The sequence below is a fragment of the Scyliorhinus torazame genome, chromosome 1 (genome assembly GCF_047496885.1).
Source record: "Scyliorhinus torazame isolate Kashiwa2021f chromosome 1, sScyTor2.1, whole genome shotgun sequence".
NCBI lineage: Eukaryota > Metazoa > Chordata > Chondrichthyes > Carcharhiniformes > Scyliorhinidae > Scyliorhinus > Scyliorhinus torazame.
The window spans coordinates 184,128,519-184,150,743 of NC_092707.1; the positions used below are offsets into that span (position 1 = coordinate 184,128,519).

General features: G+C 49.9%; 1 long non-coding RNA gene and 1 pseudogene across 1 annotated transcript in view; one reads left to right on the plus strand and one right to left on the minus strand.

The window, feature by feature from the left end:
- Positions 1 to 964: 964 nt before the first annotated feature.
- The window catches only part of LOC140418183 (uncharacterized), a 92,938-nt gene continuing 71,677 nt past the window's right edge, over positions 965 to 22,225 (plus strand). The window contains exon 1 of the long non-coding RNA XR_011944810.1: positions 965 to 1,092. This is a non-coding gene — a long non-coding RNA (uncharacterized lncRNA). The remainder of the gene's footprint in view (positions 1,093 to 22,225) is intronic.
- On the minus strand, positions 10,454 to 12,915 carry LOC140429119 (small ribosomal subunit protein uS19-like; annotated as a pseudogene).

Consider the following 22,225-nt stretch of genomic DNA (forward strand, 5'->3'; position numbering starts at 1 on the left):
ATAGTCAGTCTAAGCTGTCTCGCTCTAATATGCAGATTTGCTAAAGGGCGATCCACCCCACAATGGGCAGGATTTACATTGCAAACGTCATGTGAGATCGCGTTGGACGTCGCGAGGCATTGCGAGCCGGCCAAAACTGGGGAACCTGCCACGGGAGGGTGGTGGTGGGGTGGGGTGGGGGGGGGGGGGGGGGGGGGGGGTGGGGGGGGGGGGGCGGTGGGGGGGGGGGGGGAATCTCCTTCAGTGGGTCAGGAATAACTCACTGATGGGAAGGACTGGAAAATCCCAGCCTTGGTTCCTGATTCCTAGTTCTACCTATAATAATGGTATTGGAAGCTGACGTGCATCACTGGCTCTGAACAATTACACTGAGCTCTGAGATTTCCACTCCCCTCATGAGGTGGATTTTCTGGCAATGGAGGCGGATCACCATTGGCCACCGGCAGGATTGTCTGGTTGAGATGAACTCAATGGCCATTTTATTGATCGCTGCTCATGCTGCCGGAAAACCTGCCATGGGGAATTGCCTTCAGCAGGACTGGAAGACGACCAGCGAGAAGGGCAGGAGAATCCTGCCCAATGACTGATACTATGTGAGGCAAGAAGGTTCTCGAGATTGTTGAAAGGGCAATAAAACTACAAAGCTTAGCTGGGAAGTACCTAGGTAAGGGGGAAATGGCCAGACTGTTGCTGTCACTGAAATAACTTGTTTAGGTGCGGGAACATAGCAGACAGCGCCTGGGAAAATGGCTGCATGTATGCTCCCGTTAAAAGGTCTCTTTAGGCAAAGCCTTAGTGATTCCAAATGAAAGCCGCTCCTGTCTGTTGGAAACCCAGGAAGACAACAAATGCAACAAGCATGTTTAAAGATAAGTTATGGATTTTAGAAATGCAGGAAACTGACTTCAAGGTAGCTCACAATCTCAGGATACAAGAATTGATTGTGGCTATTGCGACTGCTTCCTTTCTGAGTGAACATTCACACACTGTGAGCAGCCCCTCACTGGTTCATGGTGGGAACTTCTATTGTCCGAATGCTCAACCTCAGCCTGCTTGACTGAACAATGTTGCTGTTGGGTGGCTGCAGTCGATGTAAGGAAGTAATGTTGTTTTTTGCTGAAGCAATGAATGTTTCTGACTTAATGGTCTTGAAAAAAAAAATGTTTTCTGGCTTTTCTAGGCATTTAACAGAGTATCGCATGTTGAAGCTGGCCCCCACAATTAGGAGTCAGGCCACAGTTTGTATTTCTTGCTGCTAGTAATTTTAGGACTGTGTGCAATTCACAACGGGTTCGTTTTGCTAAACAGGAGTTCAGTTCCACTATATCTGTTGCACCATGTATAGGGTGAGTTGATATTTATGTTGAGACAATAGAGAGAAGATTGTGGCACTGTTGTCAGTTTGCTCCTTGGGGTATAGGAATTTGAGTCGGAGGTAATGTCGAACAATATCGGGTCTGCTCTATGACCCACAGTACTGCATTCCCTCATTAGAGAATTTCTCGATGGTGTTTTGTTGTTCACATTGTAGAATAAAAACTTAAAAGGGTCCAAAGGGACAGGAACTAAGCGGATAACTAAGTTGTGGATGGGACGGACTGAATACTGTCCTTCATTGCTGGACAATTCTTGGACAAAAATTCACACATTTATTCAAATATATTGCCAATTTTTACAAACAAATTAATGATGTGCTGATTGCAATTTTCTATTTAATGCTCTTGGTGGGAAAATGGAAATCTTTAGGGCCACACTTTGGCACCCCACCACCTGGCGGATCTTTAGGTGGAGGGTGAGTGTGAAATTGAAGGGATGGGATTCCCTCCAGGCTCCCGCCCACCCTGACCTCGCAGCGATTTTACGAATGGGGCAGGCAACGCCTCAGACAGGAATCCCACCGTACCCCAAGTTGAGGCCCTTACGTGGCCAATTAATGGTTTGTTAAGGGCCATTTCCCCTCTAGCCTCAATTATTAGGCTTGTGGGCAGATTGATGATCCATGGGGGAAGGCCAAAAATAATCTAAGTTAGATCTGGGGTGATGGTGGGGACCTAGACCTCTGGGCCTCCATCCCTCCACACCCCGCCCATGTGATATCCTCCAGGAAACCGTTATCAACCCCTCTCACAACCCCTTAGACTGTCCCTATCCTCCCAGCCTGAGACTTCTGACCCTTACCTTGTCCTCTGGTTCCCAAACTTGGTCTCAAGCCCTTTGGTGCAGTTCCTTGTCCAGCCACTATGGTGCTCCTGCTGTAGGGACTGGAGAGTAGCCGGCCAATCTCTGGTCTCTTACCCGCTTGAGAGCTTCCAGTGTGACATTGATTGACTAAATTGCTCTGATTTCCTCTAAGCTGTTACCTTCTGAACTTGCTGTGCTCCATTCTCTCATGTCCAATCCTGACATTGGTACTATACAAGCTTCTGACAAAGGGAGACACTGTTGTTGTCTGGCAAACCGACTTCTACCTTGCAGTGGCCAACTCTCCAATACTTCTTCCGACCTTGTCCTGGACCACTACTTCACCCCCAGACATCAGCCATTGTTTCCAGAATAGTCACTGACCTCATCTCCCCCGGTGATCTTTCCTCCAAGTCAAAGCCCCCTGACCGCATACAGCTCACTTTCACCTCCTTTCCAAAATCTTTAAACAGGACTGTCCTAGTACGCCGATTGTTTCAGCCTTTCCTGCCCCATTGAATTCATTTCTTCCTTCTTCAACTCTATTTTTTTCTCCCCTTATCCAGTCTCTTCCTACATACATCAGTGACTCTTCTAATGCCCTGTGGCACTTCAAAAGTATTTCCCTGGCCCTAGCCATCACCACTTTACACCTCTCTACACTTCCAACCCGCACCAGGATGGTCTGATGGCTCTCCGCTTCTTCCTTGAAAAGAGGCTTAACCAGTTTCCATCATTCACCACCTCCCTTTGCCTAGCTGAACTTGTTCCCCTTTGAACAATCTTTTCTTTAACTCCTCTCACTTTCTTCAACTAAAAGATCTTGCTATGGGTACCCACATGGTTCCAAACAATCCCTGGCTTTTGGTAGGATATGTTGAACGTTTCTTATTCCAGTCCTACTTAGGCCCCCTCCCTAAACTTTCTTTCCAATACATTGAAGATTGCATTGGTGCCTTGTACTACTCTTGCCCTGAATAGGAAGTTTTTTGCCAACTTTGCTTTCAATTTTCACCCTTCTGTCAGTTCCACATTATTCACCTCTGACTCTTCCTTTTCCTTCCTTGGCTTCTCTGTCTCTATTTCTGGTGATAGGGTATCAACTAATTTTCAATATAAGCAAATAACTCCCACAGCTGCCTTGACTACATTTCCTCACATCTCTGTACTGAAGAATTGTGCTCCAGAACTTGCTGCACCCCAGCAGTTCCAGTACAGCTGCAACTCTGGTATTTCCCAGGTATGTCCTGGACACAAGAAACAGAACAAATCCAACCCAGCCAATTACCACCCCATCAGCCTACTCTTGACCATCAATAAAGTGGTGGAAGGGGTCATCGGCAGTGCTAGCAAGTGGTGCCTGCTGAGCAATAACCTGCTCCCAGATGTTCAGTTTGGGTTCTGCCAGAGTCACTCAGTTCCTGACCTCATTGCAGCCTTGATTCAAACATGGGACAAAAGAGCTGAACTCCAGAGGTCAGGCGAGAGTGACTGTCCTTGACATCAAGGAGCTGTAGCTAAACTGGAGTCAATGGGAATCAGGGGGAAAACTCTCAGCTGGTTGGAGTTATACCTGGCACAAAGAAAGATGGTTGTGGTGGTTGGATGTTAATCATGAAGGACGGATTGCACCAAAGCTGGAGGCGCACCAATATCCTGGGTGGGAGGTTTGCTTGAGCACTTCGGGAGGGTTTAAGCTAGCTTGGCAGGGGGATGGGAACCAGAGCTATGGATCAGAGGATAGGGTAGCTGTTGAACTGGCAGAAATAGTATGCAGCGAGTCTGTGAGGAAGGATAGACAGTTGATAGGGCAAAGTTGCACTCAGTGGAATGGGTCAAAGTGTGTCTGTTTCAATGCAAGGAGTGTAAGGAATAAGGGAGATGAACTTAGAGCATGGATCAGTACTTGGAACTATGATGTTGTGGCCATTACTGAATCATGGATTTCACAGGGGCAGGAATGTTAGATGTTCTGGAGTTTAGGTGTTTTTAGAAGAATGGGGAGGGAGATAAAAGAGGAGGGGGCGTGGCACTGTTAATTAGGGAGTGCATCACAGCCACAGAAAAGGAGGTAGTTGAGGAGGGTTTGTCTACTGAGTCAGTATGGGTGGAAGTCAGAAACAAGAAAGGAGCAGTCACTTTATTGGGAGTTTGCTATAGACCCCCCAATAGCAGCAGAGAGATAGAGGAACAGATTGGGCAGCAGATCTTGGAAAGGTGCAGAAGCAACAGAGTTGTTGTCATAGGTGACTTCAACTTCCCTAATATTGACTGGAATCTTCTTACAGCAAATGGTTTGGATGGTGCAGATTTTGTCAGGTGTGGACAGAAAGGTTTCCTGACTCAATATGTAGATATGCCGACTAGGAGGTAGGCTATATTGGACTTGGTGCTTGGCAACGAACCAGGCCAGGTGTCAGATGTCTCGGTGGGAGAGCATTTTGGCGACAGTGACCACAACTCCTTAATCTTTACCATAGTCATGGAGAGGGATAGGAACAGACAGTATGGGAATGTATTTAATTGGGGGAGGAGAAATTATACTGCTATTAGACAGGAGCTGAGGAGCATAAAGTGGGAACAATTGTTCTTGGGGAAATGCACAACAGTAATGTGGGGGTCGTTTAAGGAGCACTTGCTGCGAGTGCTGGATAGTTTTGTCCCATTGAGACGAGGAAGGAATGGTAAGGTGAAGGAGCCTAGGTTGACAAGAGAAGTGGAGCTTCTAGTTAAGAGGACGAAGGAAGCTTACGTAAGGTTGAGGAAGCAAGGATCTGGCATGGCTCTAGAGGGTTACAAGGAACTCAAAAATGGACTTAGGAGAGCTAGAAGGGGCCATGAAAAAGCACTTGAGGGAATGATTAGGGAAAACCCCAAGGCATTCTACACTTACGTGAGAAATAAGAGGATGATCAGAGTGAGAGTAGGGCCGATCAGGGATAGTGGCGGGAACTTGTGCCTAGAGTCTGAGGAGATAGGGGAGGCCCTAAATGAATATTTTTCTTCAATAATCACTAGAGAGAGGGACCTTGTTGCTCATGGGAACAGTGTGAATCAGGTTAATAGACTCAAACAGGTTGATGTTAAGAAGGAGGATGTGCTGGAAATTTTGTAAAGTATCAGGATAGATAAGTCCCCTGGGCCTGACAGGACATACCCAAGGTTACTACGGGAAGCGAGGGAGGGGTTTGCTGCGCCGTTGACGATGATCTTTGCGTCCTCACTCTTCACTAGTGTCGTACCAAATGATTGGAGGGAGGCGAATGTTGTCTCCCTGTTCAAGAAAGAAAATAGGGAAATCCCTGGGAATTACAGACCCATCAGTCTTACGTCTGTGGTGAGCAGAATATTGGAAAGGATTCTGAGAGATAGGATTTATGATTATTTAGAAAAACATAGTTTGATTAAAGATAGTCAGTATGGCTTTGTGAGGGGCAGGTCATGCCTCACAAGCCTCATTGAATTCTTTGAGGATGTGACGAGACACATTGATGAAGGTCGGGCAGTGGGTGGTGTATATGGATTTCAGTAAGGCATTTGCTAAGATTCCCCATGGTAGGCTCATTCAGAAAATTAGGGGGCATGGGATACAGGGGAATTTGGCTGTCTGGATACAGCATTGGCTGGCCGAAAGAAGACAGCGAGTAGTAGTGGATGGAAAGTATTCCGCCAGGAGGTCGGTGACCAGTGGTGTCCCACAGAGATCTGGGGCGAAATTCTCCCCCAACGGCGCGATGTCCGCCGACTGGCGCCAAAAACGGCGCCAATCAGATGGGCATCGCGCCGGCCCAAAGGTGCGGAATGCTCCGCATCTTTGGGGGCCGAGCCCCAACATTGAGGGGCTAGGCCGGCGGCGGAGGGATTTCCGCCCCGCCAGCTGGCGGAAATGGCGTTTGTAGCCCTGCCAGCGGGCGGAAATTGCATTTGGTGCCCCGCCAGCTGGCGCGGAAATGCGGCGCATGCGCGGGAGCGTCAGCGGCCACCGACAGTTTCCCGCGCATGCGCAGTGGGGAGAGTCTCTTCTGCCTCCGCCATGGTGGAGGCCGTGGCGGAGGCAGAAGGGAAAGAGTGCCCCCACGGCACAGGCCCGCCCGCGGATCGGTGGGCCCCGATCGTGGGCCAGGCCACCGTGGGGGCACCCCCCGGGGTCAGATCGCCCCGCGCCCCCCCCAGGACCCCGGAGCCCGCACACGCCACCTGGTCCCACCGGTAAATACCAGCTTTGATTTACGCCGGCGGGACAGCCAATTTCTGGGCGGGACTTCGGCCCATTCGGGCCGGAGAATTGAGCGGTGGGTCCCGCCAACCGGCGCGGCCCGATTCCCGCCCCCGCCCAATCTCCGGTACCGGAGACTTCGGCGGGGGCAGGGGCGGGATTCACGGCGGCCAACGGCCATTCTCCGACCCAGCGGGGGTCGGAGAATGACGCCCCTTTTCTGGGAGCTCTGCTCTTTGTGGTTTTTATAAATGACTTGGATGAGGAAGTGGAAGGGTAGGTTAGTACGTTTGCCGATGACACGAAGGTTGGGAGAGTTGTAGATAGTGTCGAGGGCTGTTGCAGGTCACAACACGACATTGACAGGATGCAAAGCTGGGCTGAGAAGTGGCAAATGGAGTTCAACCTAGATAAATGTGAAGTGATTCATTTTAGCAGGTCGAATATGAATGCTGAATACAGGGTTAAAGGCAGGATTCTTGGAAGTGTGGAGGAACAGAGGGATCTTGGGGTCTACGTACATAGATCCCTCAAAGTTGCCACCCAGGTTGATAGCATTGTTAAGAAGGTATATGGTGTGTTGGCTTCCATTAACAGGGGGATTGAGTTTAAGAGCTGCGAGGTTTTGCTGCAGCTTTATAAAACCCGAGTTAGACCACACTTGGAATATTGTGTCCAGTTCTGGTCGCCTCATTATAGGAAGGATGTGGATGCTTTGGAGAGGGTACAGAGGAGATTTACCAGGATGCTGCCTTATGAAGAAACATTGAGGGAGCTTTTCTTACTGGAGCGAAGAAGGAAGAGAGGTGACTTGATAGAGGTGTACAAGGTGATGAGAGGCCTGGATAGAGTGGATACCCAGAGACATTTTGCTAGGGCGGAAATGGCTGTCATGAGGGGATATAGCTTTAAGATGATTGGAGGAAGGTCTCGGGGAGATGTCAGGTTGGAGAATCGCCATGCCGCTCCGATGCCGGCCCGCCGATTCTCAGGCGCCCGCGGGATCGCCGGCGTAGGTTACGTGTAGTCCTACGACCTCGGAGTTCTGGCTGCGGGGCCCGTCCTGGTGGTGGGGGGCGGGGAGATGTGACTCCGGGTGGTGCCTCCACGGTGGCCTGGCCCGCAATCGGGGCCTACCGATCGGTGGGGGGGCTATTTCCGCGGGGAGCCTATGTTCCTCCATGCCGGGCCCCTGTAGGGCTCCTGGAGGCCCATTGACGGCATAGTGGCTCGCGCCGCTTTTGACGCTGGCGTCAGAACTTGGCCGCGGGATCGGAGAATCCCGGCCAGGTTCTTCACACAGAGGGTGGTGGGTGCATGAAATGCACTGCCAGCAGAGGTGGTGGAGTCTAAGTCATTAGGGACATTTAAGCGGCTCTTGTTTTTTCATGAATAGGATGGGAATAGAGGGATGGTCGGCGCAGGCTTGGAGGGCCGAAGGGACTGTTCCTGTGCTGTACATTTCTTTGTTCTTAGTTCTTTGTTCTTGAACAGGCACATGGATAGCAGTAAAGTGAAGGGGTGTAGGTTAGGTTGACCTTAGATTAGGATAAATGGTCGGCACAACATCGTGGGCCGAAGGGCCTGTGCTATGCTGTACTGTTCTATGTTCTATCTCAGTTCCAGGACATCACTGCAGGAGTTCCTCAGGGTAGTGTCCTCGACCCGACCATCTTCAGCTGTTTCATCAATGGCCTTCCTTCTATCATAATCTCAGAAGTGGGGATGTTCGCTGATGACTGCACAATGTCACACAAGGGTAGGCAATGACGATCACCAATAAGAGGGAATCTAACATTGCTGCTTTTAACTCCACTCTCCTCACTGTCCAATACGCCTTCCAGCTTAAGCAGCGTTTTACTTCTTTCAATCTAGTATTTGCTTCTCATAATGTTTCCCTTTTTATATTAAGGGGACCTCAACACAGATTGGGTGACTGATTTGAGGTCAACCTCCCCTCTGCCTGTAAGCATGGCTCCAAGCTGTTATTTTAATTCTCTATCTTGCTGTCATGATGACATCTCTGTCCTTGGCATGCTGTACTGTCCCAGTGAAGGTTTTTTCTGCTCTCAGCACATGTTTTGTTCTTTGTTTTCCATTCCCTTTGGCTCTTCTGTATTCAACCTCTCTTGTCTTCCACCCGATCATATTAAGAGGTGTGGAGCCAAGGAAAGTAGTTGGAGTAAAGAATGATCTAGGTGAATAACAGGATAGTCTTGATGTGCTGAATGGCTTACTTGAGCTCCTTAAAATTGGAAAACAATATTAAACTAATTTAGTTTCCATACCTTTCATGTGCGCAAACCTTTCCCAGAGAACACAACAGAGATTAAGGCACAGAGAGGATAACATTTGACAAATTCCTTGGCACCTCTTTGGTATATTGTACTGGGAGAGTCCAAGTACAAAGAGGTGACAAGGAATTTGTCAAATGCTATCCTATCTGTGCCTTACATTTTGTTGCGATCGAAGAAACATCAATCATAAAGGCTCTGGGATAGGGTGAGGGACAGTCCCAGACTCCTCTTAACAACAACAAGCAATCTTCTTCAACGTCAAGTGTGAAAAACTCTTTTTATCTCCAAGATTGTTGGTATGGCTACCTTAGTTGTCTCCTGCTTGCCTCCCTCCCTCTCCCTCACTCTATCCCAGAGCCTTTACCATTATTTTTTCTCCTATCTCATCCCTTCCCTCACTGGGAACAGATAGTTCCTCTAGTTCCTTCTAGCTACAACTTAAGTCAGGATGGACTCAATTTCTCTAAAGTCTTTCTTACTGATTGTTCTGGACTTCGCATATTACAAATTTCAACCCATCTAAATCTCTGATGGACGCATCCTGCCTAGCACAATGTCCTACATGCCAATAGCCATTGTCTCCCTGTCTAACAATGTATTAAATTCAATATCCATATTTTCATTTATAAATCCCTCATGCTCACTGCACTTCACCTCTACATCGAACTCTAAGCTTATGTCCCAACCTGTGTTTTTCGGACCTGAATGTTCAGATTCCGGATGGAATTTACCAAGGAAAAATGGTAAAGTGTCAGGTTCTGACTGAAAACCGGCATGTTTTTCTCCAGAAACACAGCAAGATTTTCTGACCAGATCTTCTGATGCTCTGTCAAAAGGAAATCAGGGCAGGCGCAGTTTGTGCCGTCTCTGTGTCGCGACAGGGCCTAATAGAGACGGCAAGCCAGGTTACAGAGATTGAGGCTCCATCTTTGAAGAGCGCCCCGATCTACGAGAAAAATAAACTCCCTTCCCCGCCTGAACCCCCCACGGCCCTGAAGGACACCCCCCACAAGCTTTGTGGCGACCCACTCCCACCACATATGTATCGCAAGGCACTCTACCGCAGTCCAACCACTCCCCCGCACGTTTACCTGCGCGCACCCCACGCCACATATAATGGGAAGCCTCCCCTCCCCCAATCCAGTAGGGTTAACCCTGGCACTACCTCCTGGCTGTGTGCATCTCATAGCCCACTTCAATGCCACCAGGCACTGCCAGGGTGCCAGGGGACAATGCCCAGTCACCACCTATAACTCCAGGGCCTCCAGGCACCTCCGCACCCCTGACATCGTCACCATGATTGATTTTTGTTTTTGAATCAGTCGTGAATCACCCCGGCATGATGTCATGCCGCCAATAGGAACATACCACTCAGTCAGACGTTACGGCATAAAGCCATTTAATAAAATTGCATTCATGTAAATTTATGGAAATAATGTTCACGCTCTGATTACATCACTGGCGGGGGTAGGGGAAGATCTCAAACCGAGATCTCCATGGCACAAATCGTGTTATGGCGCTCTCAGGCTTTAATGGCCATAACGGGATTCGCGCCTGTGGCAAACGGACCTGAAAAATCGTGTCCCCTGACTCTGCCCCACCAATGGTGACAGGACCATTGGCTCCACTCTCTCAAACACCCTCTTTCAGTCCTTCCACTTGCTTTCCTTCTCCTTTCCAACCTCTTAGAATCATCCCATCTGTTTGACCATGCTTTCAGCGATCTCTCAATTCCTCCAATATTGCTCACTGTTTGTTTTCATTCTGAGGTAGTGTCTGTTTCATGTTCTATACCAAAGACACAATATCGATATTGTTGCTGTTGTTGCTGCCACAGGTGACCTAGTGCATATCCACTCAAAGATAGATCGAGTTCAATTTTGTCAAACTTGCAACAGCGGGGCTCCCTAATGGTATAAAATGAGCAATTCACTTGATGAAAGTACACGGGTTTGATTCACTGGTGTGTGTCTGACAAGCAGAAGGGTCTGTAACAGTTCCCATGCTCTAAAAACCCAGTGACTGAAAAAGCCATGTTAAAATAAAACTATTTATTGTTCTATACTTATTTTCTACTCTCCCTTTCTAAATAGCCTTCACTTGGCAGTTGAAGTCAAGAGCTCAATGTGTGGAGAAACTTTGTCTCCTCCTCTCATGCCACCGGTTGCAGTATTACCCTTGTGTGAGGAATTGATTAGGATTCTGGCCCTTGTCAAAAAAATTTAATTCACCTGAGGAAAGGGCAGCGCTCTGAAAGCTAGTGATTTGATACAAACCTGTTGGGCTTTAACCTGGTGTTGTAAGACTTCTTACTGTGCTCACCCCAGTCCAACGCCGGCATCTCCACATCAAAAAAATGAATGACTAACGTTACATTGAGGTATTTGTTAATATTAAGTTAGAATTGTGGTCTGTGTGAGCAGCAGACAACACTGTGGACATTGGTATTTATTACATTCCAGAATTCTGATGTCTACCAGACAATGGGAGCGAATTCATATTTTATTACTCGGTATTTCTGTGACCAACTTACTTAAAATTGCCTGAGGGCATTTTGCTTTTTAAAAAATGAACATAACTGAAACCGAGTGCACAAGTGGTCGCCCAATGTTTTTTTACTGGAACCAGTTTTATTTATGTAACATTTCCATTGTGAACTGTTTACTTCAGAGAGACTGCTTCCCGCAAAGGGTTGTGAATCTGTGGAATTCGCTACCCCAGAGTGCAGTGGATGCTGAGACAGTGAATATAATTAAGGAGGGGTTAGACAGATTTTCAATTGGTAATTGGTTGAAGAGTTATGGAGAACGGGCAGGACGGTGGAATTAAGGTCAGGATGAGATCAGACATGATTGAATGGCTAGCAGACTGGATGGGCTGAATGGCCCAATTCTGCTCCTATATCTTATGAACGTATGGATGAACCTGGAGGAGTGAGTGGCACCGATGCCAGGTCTGCAGTGCTTGTAGGTGATGACTGCAGGAAGTTCAGATATATTGTATTATATGAATTTGGTGCAGTCAGGGTTAAAAGCCTGGCTTAGTGTGTGTGACTGTTGCAGTAGTGTTTTATAAAAATTCTGGTTTGCTACTCAGCTGGGTTTAGTTGGGAGCCAGAGTTACAATTAAAGCATCGCAAAGCTTGGGACAATGGATTTTGTTTGGATTAAGAGGATTCCCTGGGGAGTATTAATTAGATACATTGTGTTCAGCTTGGTAAAATGATGCAATTAATGGGAGGATCTGGAGTACCTGGCATGTTAGCAGAGAAGCAGATTGTTCAGTCGGTTCCGAGAAGTCAAACCATGAAGACAGTTTCTGAAGATTTCAGCTAGAGATCCTGCATTGTTCTGACAGGATTCACGTCTATCTCTTAAAACAGTCTCAAAGAACATCTCTTAAGCAAGTATGCCTGGGTCTGCTAACTGTATGTAAAAGTGGAGTGAGACCTGAGATGGCGCTGTTGTTTTCAGAGACGTAAAGGTAGCAGTTAAGGGTTAGCGTGTCACTGTATTGATTAGCATTGATAGGGGGTCATTGTAAACTTGTTTTCTCGTGCAATGTTAAAGATGTTTAAATACTGTGTTAGTAATCAAGTTTGTTTTAATATACCATCTCCCTATTTTCTGTGAAATCACTCCTTGAGTGAGGTAACCTTTCCTCACAGTCTTACAAAATTAAAATAAAATATTGGGGTTTCTGTTCAGTATCCTAGCTGATGTTGGGATTGTAATAATGGTGGGCTTGTCAAGATAATGGCCAATCATTTCAGGTTTAATTTCAATCTTAATAACGGTTTTGCCATTGTACACTCCAACCATGCTGCCAACGATTTCTGGAAGAATAACCATATCCCGAAGGTGAGTTTTGACAACCTCTGATTTCTCCATTGGTGGAGCTTTCTTTTTAGTCTTGCACAGCCTTTTGAGGAGGGACTGCTGTTTGCGGTGCAGGCCTCTGTTCACACGCTTGTGCTGAGTGGCACAACAATTGTATCAGCTCCTCATAGGACACATCGAAGAGCTGATCCAGGTCAACACTTCTGTAGGTAAATTTCCTGAAAGTCCTTTTCATTTTCTGCTCTACCTGGTCAGCCACTTTCACCCGCTCTCATATTATTTGTATTGTAAATGCTGTGACAATTGAATGCTTGCTCTAGTTGTGATTAAGAGCAGATGATATCAATTGGGAGAAAGTTTAGGGCACATATATAGGAACCATTTTTGACCTCTGAAGGAGAAATATATGGAATGGAAAAGTGGTTTGCACATAGGTTTATTCGCAAAACTCAAGGTTACCTATGTTGAAGGCAGACTGGTTCCAGTTTCTTCCTTTACCAGATGGACATTCACAGAATTAGTATTGCATCTTCTTGCTGGAAAGTTAAATTACTCTCTTTGGGTTGCTACGGGGGTGGACAAAATCCTTGTAGAGTTAGTCAATTGTGGTTTGGGGCAGTTAAAGTCCAGTTTGTCCCTGTTAAGAGGCAGTTGCCCTCCACCTTGTTGTAAAGAGCCCTCCATCTGGTTGTAAAGAGGATGGTTCCCGGTAGACCTTTATGACCTGTAATGTGAATGCTAACGACCCCACCCCATGGCGAGAAGGATGTGTGTGTGATTGTGAAGATCCAGTGAAGAAACTAGCTGAACAAAGTTTTGAGCTTACTTGGGAAAGATTGAATTACAAACTGCTGTCTGAATTCCCAAAAGCTCAGAAGTCCTACCCGAATGAAATAGGCCTTAAAGCGCACAGGGATGATGTGCAGAATTGTAATTATATTGTTGATCTGGAAACCGAAAGAGACAGCAGCTGACTTCAAACTTTTATTGTAAAAGCAGAAAATAAATGATGCGTAGGAAAGAAAACATTATAAAAGCACAACTAAGAGAAACATTTTATTTACAAAATGAAAATGCATCAAATATCCATGGAACACGGCTTCTTGTTCAGATCCTGAAATTTGTACAAAATAGAATTATTGATTTTCTTCATGATATTCTCCACACTTAAGCCCTGGGTGCGGAATTGGCGTATGAAGAATGCTGGTGGGCAGAAAAGTCAAGGATTATAATCAAGGAATTATTTAAGCCTCTATCAAAGCAAAAGTGACATTACGACAAGTGAGAGAAACAGGAGATCGAAGATATCAACAATGAACATTTAGGATATATATTTGAGCGGCTTGCAGCTTAACTGGTGAAAGCCCAGGCTTTGCGATACCCCCGCGGCTCACAAATTGTGGACATACACTGCCAAAGACCAATCTCTCCCTGAGCTTCTCTGTGCCCCAGATGCCAGCAGCCAGACACTTCACAAATAATGAATTTGGCCGCTGATCACAGACTGAGACCCACAACCTCTCTGGGATCTCAACCCCACCCATCGATTGAACCAGTAAGTGAAATAAGGACAGGGAGTGATGACACATTAAAAAAAAAAACTCGACCAGGATTTCCTTGTATGGAGGGAATTCCCTCCTGGTTCCCAGCCGCCCCTGGTAGTGCTTTTACACGAGGGTGGGCAAGGTTTCGGAGGGGTAGCCTACCCTTGCCCTCTCCGAAAGAGGCTGTGGCATAGTAGTATTGTCGCTTTCTAGTAACCTAAAGACCCAGGATAATGAACTGGGGGCCGGGGTTCAAATCCCACTATGCCAGGTGATGGAATTTAAACTCAATAAGATATCTGGAATTAAAAGTCTAATGACGACCATGAAACCTTGTCGATTGTTGGAAAAACCCATCTAGTTCACTAATGTCCATTCCGGAAGGAAGTCTGCCATCCTTACCTGGTCTGGCCTACATGCGACTCCAGATCCACAGCAATGCGATTGACTCTTAACTGCCCTTGGCCTAGCAAGCCAACCACTACGAAAACACACAAAGTGAATGAAACTGGACGGACCACCCAGCATCGACCCCTGGCACCGGAAACGACAATGGCAAACCCAGCCCTGTCAACTGTGCAAAGCCCTCCTTACTTGTACCATTTTCGAGAGCTGTCTCACAGACTAATCAAATAACAGCCTGGCATTGCCTGTCATTGTCTGTGAAGTATGATTCTGTGAATATGACCAAGTCCCAGACACCACTGTCATCAGTTAGAGCAGCACGGTAGCACAGTGGTTAGCACGGTTGCTTCACAGCACCAGGGTTCCAGGAACGATTCCTGATTTGGGTCACTCTGCAGAGTCTGCACGTTCTCCCCGTATCAGCACTCCTCCATGTTGGAAACCACTTGGAGGAAGCACTGAGGGTGGCAAGGGCACAGAATATGCTCTGGCTGGGGGACTTCAATCTCCATCACCAAGAGTGGCTCAGTCGTACCACCGCTGGTCGGGTCCTAAAGGACATAGCTGCGAGACTGGGACTGCAGCAGGTGGTGAAGGAACCAATAAGAGGGAAAAACAAGAGGGATAAACATGCTTGACACCATCCTCACCAACCTGCCTGCTGCAGATGCATCTGTCCATGATAGTCCATGACCGATGGCAGCACAGTGGGTAGCACAGTTGCTTCACAGCGCCGGGGTCCCAGGTTCGAATCCCGGCTTGGGTCACTGTCTGTGCGGAGTCTGCATATTCTCTCCGTGTCAGCGTGGGTTTCCTCCGGGTGCTCCGGTTTCCTCCCACAGTCCAAAGATGTGTACGTTAGGTGGATTGGCTGTACTAAATTGCTCCTTAGTGTCGAAGGGATACACAGGTTAAGTGTGTTTACGGGGTTGCAGGGATAGGATTGGAGCCTGGTTTGCATGCTCTTTCAGAGCGTCAGTGCAGACTTGAATGGCCTCCTTCTGCACTGTAGGGGATCTATGACCTCCTGGCCTTCTCTGGACCTATGACACCTTTTCTTCTTGCCAATTCCTGCACCTGGGCCTCGGGTGCAGTGCCAGAATATCTTGGAGACTGGTCACTGCGAGGTTGTGGTCCTCAGTTCAAAATCACTTTTAAAATGACAGCCACAATGCACTTGATGTAAGCAGGTTTAGTGCCAGCTAGCTTCAGCTCAAGCCAGCTGGTCACAATTTTGGGAAGATGGTAGCACTGGCTGAACACAGCAATCATTCAAATGAATTAGCAGCACAAAGTTTCTGTGAAGGCGGCATCAAAATCAATGCATGTGGGACACCAGGCAACACAAACCCTGGACCCATTTTCAGGATTTGTCCTTTGTTTTTCTTTTGGATGATTTAGTTAGAGTAAGCTGTTTTGCCCCTCTGGTGATTTGCCATGTCTTCGATGCACACCCCTAATAGCTGGAGCATAGGTCATGTGGCCTCTTAATGAAACTTTTGTTTGTTTTCTCGAATGTAAACAGACCGTCCCTGACTCCATGGAGAAAGCCATTTTGAAATGAATCAATTTATCAAATGTAAACAGAGAAAATTGACCTTTTCCTGGTTCAAACAATTTTGGGCTGTGTCTGCTTACTGTGGTAGTATGTATTGGGGGTCATGTGGGACTGGAAGCCCTAATGTCATTGGCTGACAGATCCCGGGTCCTGGTTGGCCGTTGACCTCAGGCTCCGCCCTGAAGGCGGAGTATAAGAAGCCGGAGTCTCCCCCTGCAGGCCAGTTTACTATCGAGCTGCGGGGGAACAGACACGCTTAATAAAGCCTCATCGACTTCACTCTATTCGCCTCACGGAGTCTTTGTGCGCTACAATTTATTAAGCGTGCCTAAAAAGGACTATGGAGCTCAGGATCATTCCGGAATGCCTGAGGATCAGCCCCCACGCAGTGAACGCGGCAGCAGCCTTCAAGCACTGGCAGACTTGCTTCGAGGCCTACCTCAGAACGACCACCGGCCGAGTCACAGAAGACCAAAAACTGCAGGTCCTGCACTCGAGGGTGAGCACGGAGATTTTCTCTCTCATCGAAGACTCGGACGATTTCCAGACGGCCTTCGCATCACTGAAAAGTCTCTACGTTCGCCCAGTTAACCAAATCTACGCTCGCTACCAGCTCGCGACGAGACGGCAAGCTCCCGGAGAATCGATGGACGAGTTCTACGCCGCGCTGCTGATTTTGGGACGAGCCTGCAGCTGCCCGTCGGTAAACGCAAACGAACACACGGACATGTTAATGCGCGACGCTTTTGTGGCAGGTATGCAATCCTCCCAAATCCGCCAAAGACTTCTAGAAAAAGAGTCGCTAGGACTCTCAGAGGCACGGGCCCTAGCAGCCTCCCTAGACGTGGCCGCGCGTAATACCCGCGCCTACGGCCCCGACCGCGCGGCAACCCATTGGGCCCCGTACGTACCCGTCGCGGCAAACCCCCTACCCCCCCCCACAGGCTTGCGCGGTCCAAACGCCGAGTCGCACCGGGGGCGCCCGCTGTTATTTCTGAGGGCAAGCGAAACACCCCCGGCAGCGCTGCCCGGCCCGCGCAGCAATCTGCAAAAGCTGCGGGAAAAAGGGCCATTATGCGGTTGTGTGCCGGTCCCGCGAGGTCGCCGCTGTCCCGGGAGCACAGGGAGCCCTGCAAGCAGTTTACGCGCCCCAACCCCCCCAGCACGCCATGTGCGACCCGCAGGCGCAGCCGCTCTGGGTCCCGACCACCGCGGTCCCGGGAGAACTGGGAGCCCTGCACGCCGCCTACGCCCCCCAACCCCCCTCCCCGCAGCCCATGTATGACCCGGCGCTACCGCTTTGTGTCCCGGCCAACACTCTCCACGGAGAGGAGGGAGTTTTCCGCGTCCCTAACGCCACCCTAACCCCAACCGCGTGCCCCACGCCTGACCCGCCGGCGCCACCTACTTGGGCCCCGACCACCGCTGTCCGCGGTGAGGGAGCTCTGCGCGGTCCTAGCGCTCGCGGCCCCATGCCTGACCCGCCGGCGCCGCCGAATTGGGCCCCGACCACCGCTGTCCCCGGTGAGGGAGCTCCGCGCGGTCCTAGCGCTCGCGGTGAGGGAGCTCCGCGCGGTCCTAGCGCTCGCGGTCCTAGCGCTCGCGGTCCTAGCACTCCCCAGCCCCCCCAGCACACCATGTGCGACCCGCAGACGCCGCCATTTTGGGTCCCGGCCACCACGAGGGGAGGAGGGGCGGCGATGTGCGACCCGCAGACGCCGCCATTTTGGGTCCCGGCCACCACGAGGGGAGGAGGGGCACCGCCATCTTGGACCGCCCCAGACCTGTACGACGCGTGGGGGCGGCCATTTTGTCCACCCCGCCGCCATCTTGTGACCCCCCAGCCACGTGCGATGTATGGGGGCGGCCATTTTGTTCATCCCCGACGCCATCTTGGACGGCAACAACGGACCCCACTCCACTACTACAACCACGGCTCGCTTCGATTACGCTCGATCAAGCTCGGCCCCGGACACTCCAGACGACGACGACAACGGTACTAATAAACGGCCACGAGACGCCATGCCTAGTCGACTCCGGGAGCACGGAAAGCTTTATACACCCCGACACGGTAAGACGCTGTTCCTTAACCACCTATCCCAGCGCACAAAAGATTTGCCTAGCTGCAGGATCCCACTCCGTACAGATCCAGGGATTCTGCATAGTTACCCTAACGGTGCAGGGAAGGGAGTTCAAAAACTACAAACTAAACGTCCTTCCCCAACTCTGTGCCCCCACCTTGCTGGGATTAGATTTCCAATGCAATCTACAGAGCCTTACGTTCAAATTCGGCGGCCCCATACCCCCACTCACTATCTGCGGCCTCGCTACCCTCAAGGTGCAACCCCCGTCCTTGTTTGCGAACCTCACCCCGGATTGCAAACCCGTCGCCACTGGGAGCAGACGGTACAGCGCCCAGGACTGGACCTTCATTCGGTCCGAAGTCCAGCGGCTACTAAAGGAGGGCATAATCCAGGCCAGCAATAGTCCCTGGAGAGCGCAGGTGGTAGTAGTGAAGACAGGGGAGAAACAAAGGATGGTCATTGACTATAGCCAGACCATCAACAGGTACACACAACTAGACGCGTACCCTCTCCCCCGCATATCCGACATGGTCAATCGGATTGCCCAATATAAAGTCTTCTCCACCGTGGACCTCAAGTCCGCCTACCATCAGCTCCCCATCCGCCCAAGTGACCGCAAGTACACAGCCTTCGAGGCAGACGGCGATTATACCATTTCCTACGGGTCCCTTTTGGCGTCACAAACGGGGTCTCGGTCTTCCAACGGGAGATGGACCGAATGGTTGACCAACATGGGTTGCGGGCCACGTTCCCGTATCTCGACAATGTAACCATCTGCGGCCACGATCAGCAGGACCACGACGCCAACCTCCAAAAATTCCTCCAGACCGCCAAAGCCTTGAACCTCACGTACAACGAGGACAAGTGCGTTTTTAGCACCGACCGGCTAGCCATTCTGGGCTACGTAGTGCGCAATGGGATAATAGGCCCCGACGCCGAACGTATGCGCGCACTCATGGAATTCCCCCTCCCGCACTGCCCAAAAGCCCTGAAACGCTGCTTGGGCTTCTTTTCATACTACGCCCAGTGGGTCCCCCAGTACGCAGACAAGGCCCGCCCCCTAATACAGACCACGACCTTCCCTCTGTTGACAGAGGCTTGCCAGGCCTTCAGCCGTATCAAAGCGGACATCGCAAAGGCCACGATGCGCGCCATTGACGAGTCCCTCCCCTTCCAGGTCGAGAGCGACGCCTCCGACGTAGCTCTAGCGGCCACCCTTAACCAAGCGGGCAGACCCGTGGCCTTTTTCTCCCGGACCCTCCACGCCTCAGAAATCCGCCACTCTTCAGTAGAAAAGGAAGCCCAAGCCATAGTGGAAGCTGTGCGACATTGGAGGCATTACCTGGCCGGCAGGAGATTCACTCTCCTCACTGACCAACGGTCGGTAGCCTTCATGTTCGATAGTGCTCAGCGGGGCAAAATAAAAAACAACAAAATCTTAAGGTGGAGGATCGAGCTCTCCACCTTCAACTATGAGATTTTGTATCGTCCCGGAAAGCTGAACGAGCCGTCCGATGCCCTATCCCGCGGCACATGTGCCAACGCACAAATTAACTGCCTCCAATCCCTCCACGAGGACCTCTGCCACCCGGGGGTCACTCGGTTTTACCACTTCATCAAGTCCCGCAATCTCCCGTACTCTTTAGAGGAGGTCCATACAGTCACAAGGGACTGCCACATTTGCGCGGAATGCAAGCCGCATTTTTTCAGGCCAGATGGAGCGCACCTGATTAAGGCTTCCCGCCCCTTTGAACGCCTCAGTCTCGATTTCAAAGGGCCCCTCCCCTCCACCGACCGCAACGCATATTTCCTTAATGTAGTGGACGAATACTCCCGCTTCCCTTTTGCCATTCCCTGTTCTGACATGACCGCGGCCACAGTCATTAAAGCCCTGAACAGCATCTTCACACTGTTCGGTTACCCCGCATACGTCCACAGTGACAGGGGATCCTCTTTCATGAGTGACGAGCTGCGCCAGTTCCTGCTCAGCAAGGGCATAGCCTCAAGCAGGACGACCAGCTACAACCCCCGGGGGAACGGGCAAGTAGAAAGGGAGAACGGCACGGTCTGGAAGGCCGTCCTACTGGCCCTACGGTCCAGGGACCTCCCAGTTTCACGGTGGCAGGAGGTCCTCCCGGACGCTCTCCATTCCATCCGGTCGTTATTATGTACGAGCACTAATCAAATGCCTCATGAGCGTCTCCTTGTCTTCCCTAGGAGGTTCTCCTCTGGAACGTCGCTGCTGACCTGGCTGGCGGCCCCAGGACCCATCCTGCTCCGAAAGCATGTGCGGGCACATAAGGCGGACCCGTTGGTCGAAAGGGTTCACCTCCTCCACGCGAACCCCCAGTACGCCTACGTGGAGTACCCCGACTGCCGACAGGACACGGTCTCCCTACGGGATCTGGCGCCCGCCGGCAACACGCACACCGCCCCGACACCATCAACCCAACCCCCCCCCTTCCTGCCACTGCCGCACCCCGCGACCGCCCCCTTCCCAGGAGGATCGGTCCCCCTCCCCTCAGCACCGACCAAGAATCAAGCCCGAGCTGAAACCGTACGCCTCCTGGAGGCGACAACACTGGTACAAGCACCACCACCACCGCCGGGGCCGAGGCGATCGACACGGACGACCAGACCGCCCGACCGACTCGTGGCGTCGATGTAAAACAAATATGGACTGTTCACAAGAACATTTTGCTTTTCTTCCTATACCCTCTGTATATAGTTGCAACAGGACGAAATTGTCCAATACTGTATTGCCATGTGAATGTTTTGTCCTCCCAGGACCAGCCCTGTAAACCCTTACCACCATACGAAGCATCACCCCGCCGGGTTCATTTTTGACAAGGGGTGAATGTGGTAGTATGTATTGGGGGTCATGTGGGACTGGAAGCCCTAATGTCATTGGCTGACAGATCCCGGGTCCTGGTTGGCCGTTGACCTCAAGCTCCGCCCTGAAGGCGGAGTATAAGAAGTCGGAGTCTTCCCCCGCAGGCCAGTTTATTATCGAGCTGCGGGGGAACAGACACGCTTAATAAAGCCTCATCGACTTCACTCTATTTGTCTCACGGAGTCTTTGTGCGCTACACTTACTTGTCTGAATTTACTCACATTCCCAAAGAAACTTACTTCATAAGGTGAAATGAAATGAAAACAAAATTTTTACAGCAGAAGAATTGCGCTCAGCAATTCTTTGTAACATTTGTATCTTGGGTTGTCCTGCAAACTATGGGGAGCAGCACACAAGTTAATTTGCTCGATCTCATTAATTTCCTCGATCTCATCAGTTTATCGTTGCTGCAGCTTTGGATGTAAGAAGTGATTGCTGATTCGGCGGACCCTGCAGTGAAGTAAAAAAGCCCTGTGAGAATGCATTCTGTGTGCAGATTGACTCTCAGTTCCTTATTTTCTACTCCCTGTAACAGAAGAGTAGAGACAAGCTGCTGCAGCCCTTCGAGCTACATTTAAAGTAGGCAAGAAAAGAGGCTTGCATTCGCAAGAGAGCCTTTCATGATTTCAGAATGTCCAAAAATTGCTTAACACCCCATTAAGGATTTTGAAATCTAGTCACTGTGGTGATATGTAACACGGCAGAATTTGCACACATCAAGGTCCCAAAAATTACAATATGATAATGACCCATCTATTTTTACGATGTTGGTTGCCGGCATCAAAATAACAGAGTGCCTTCCTGGGCTTGGAGCGCTGGGAACACCCCCGTTATCTATTGGCACTCTGACTTGTTCCCGTGCCCCAGCGGGGAATGCCCCACCAAGGCCGCACTTAGCCACTGTTGTGTTATGTACTCTGGGATAACATTTGCTGCAACTCGATGCAGCTTTGACCAAAAGATACTCCAGACATTGAAGTAAGTTCAATGTGATTTATTGAACCATTAGCACAGTTCTCTATGAGTTCGACTCTCCAGCTACTCTTGCTATAGTAACTCAGTCTAACTAACCAGTCTGCCCTAAGCCACGTGGTGGGTGTGATGCTTCTGATTTGCCCCTATCATACATTTTTAAATGTCGTCCTGATCTCTTGAACCCCCCTCCCCACCCCCCCGCTGGCAGGTCGGGTACAGGCAATTAAAATGAA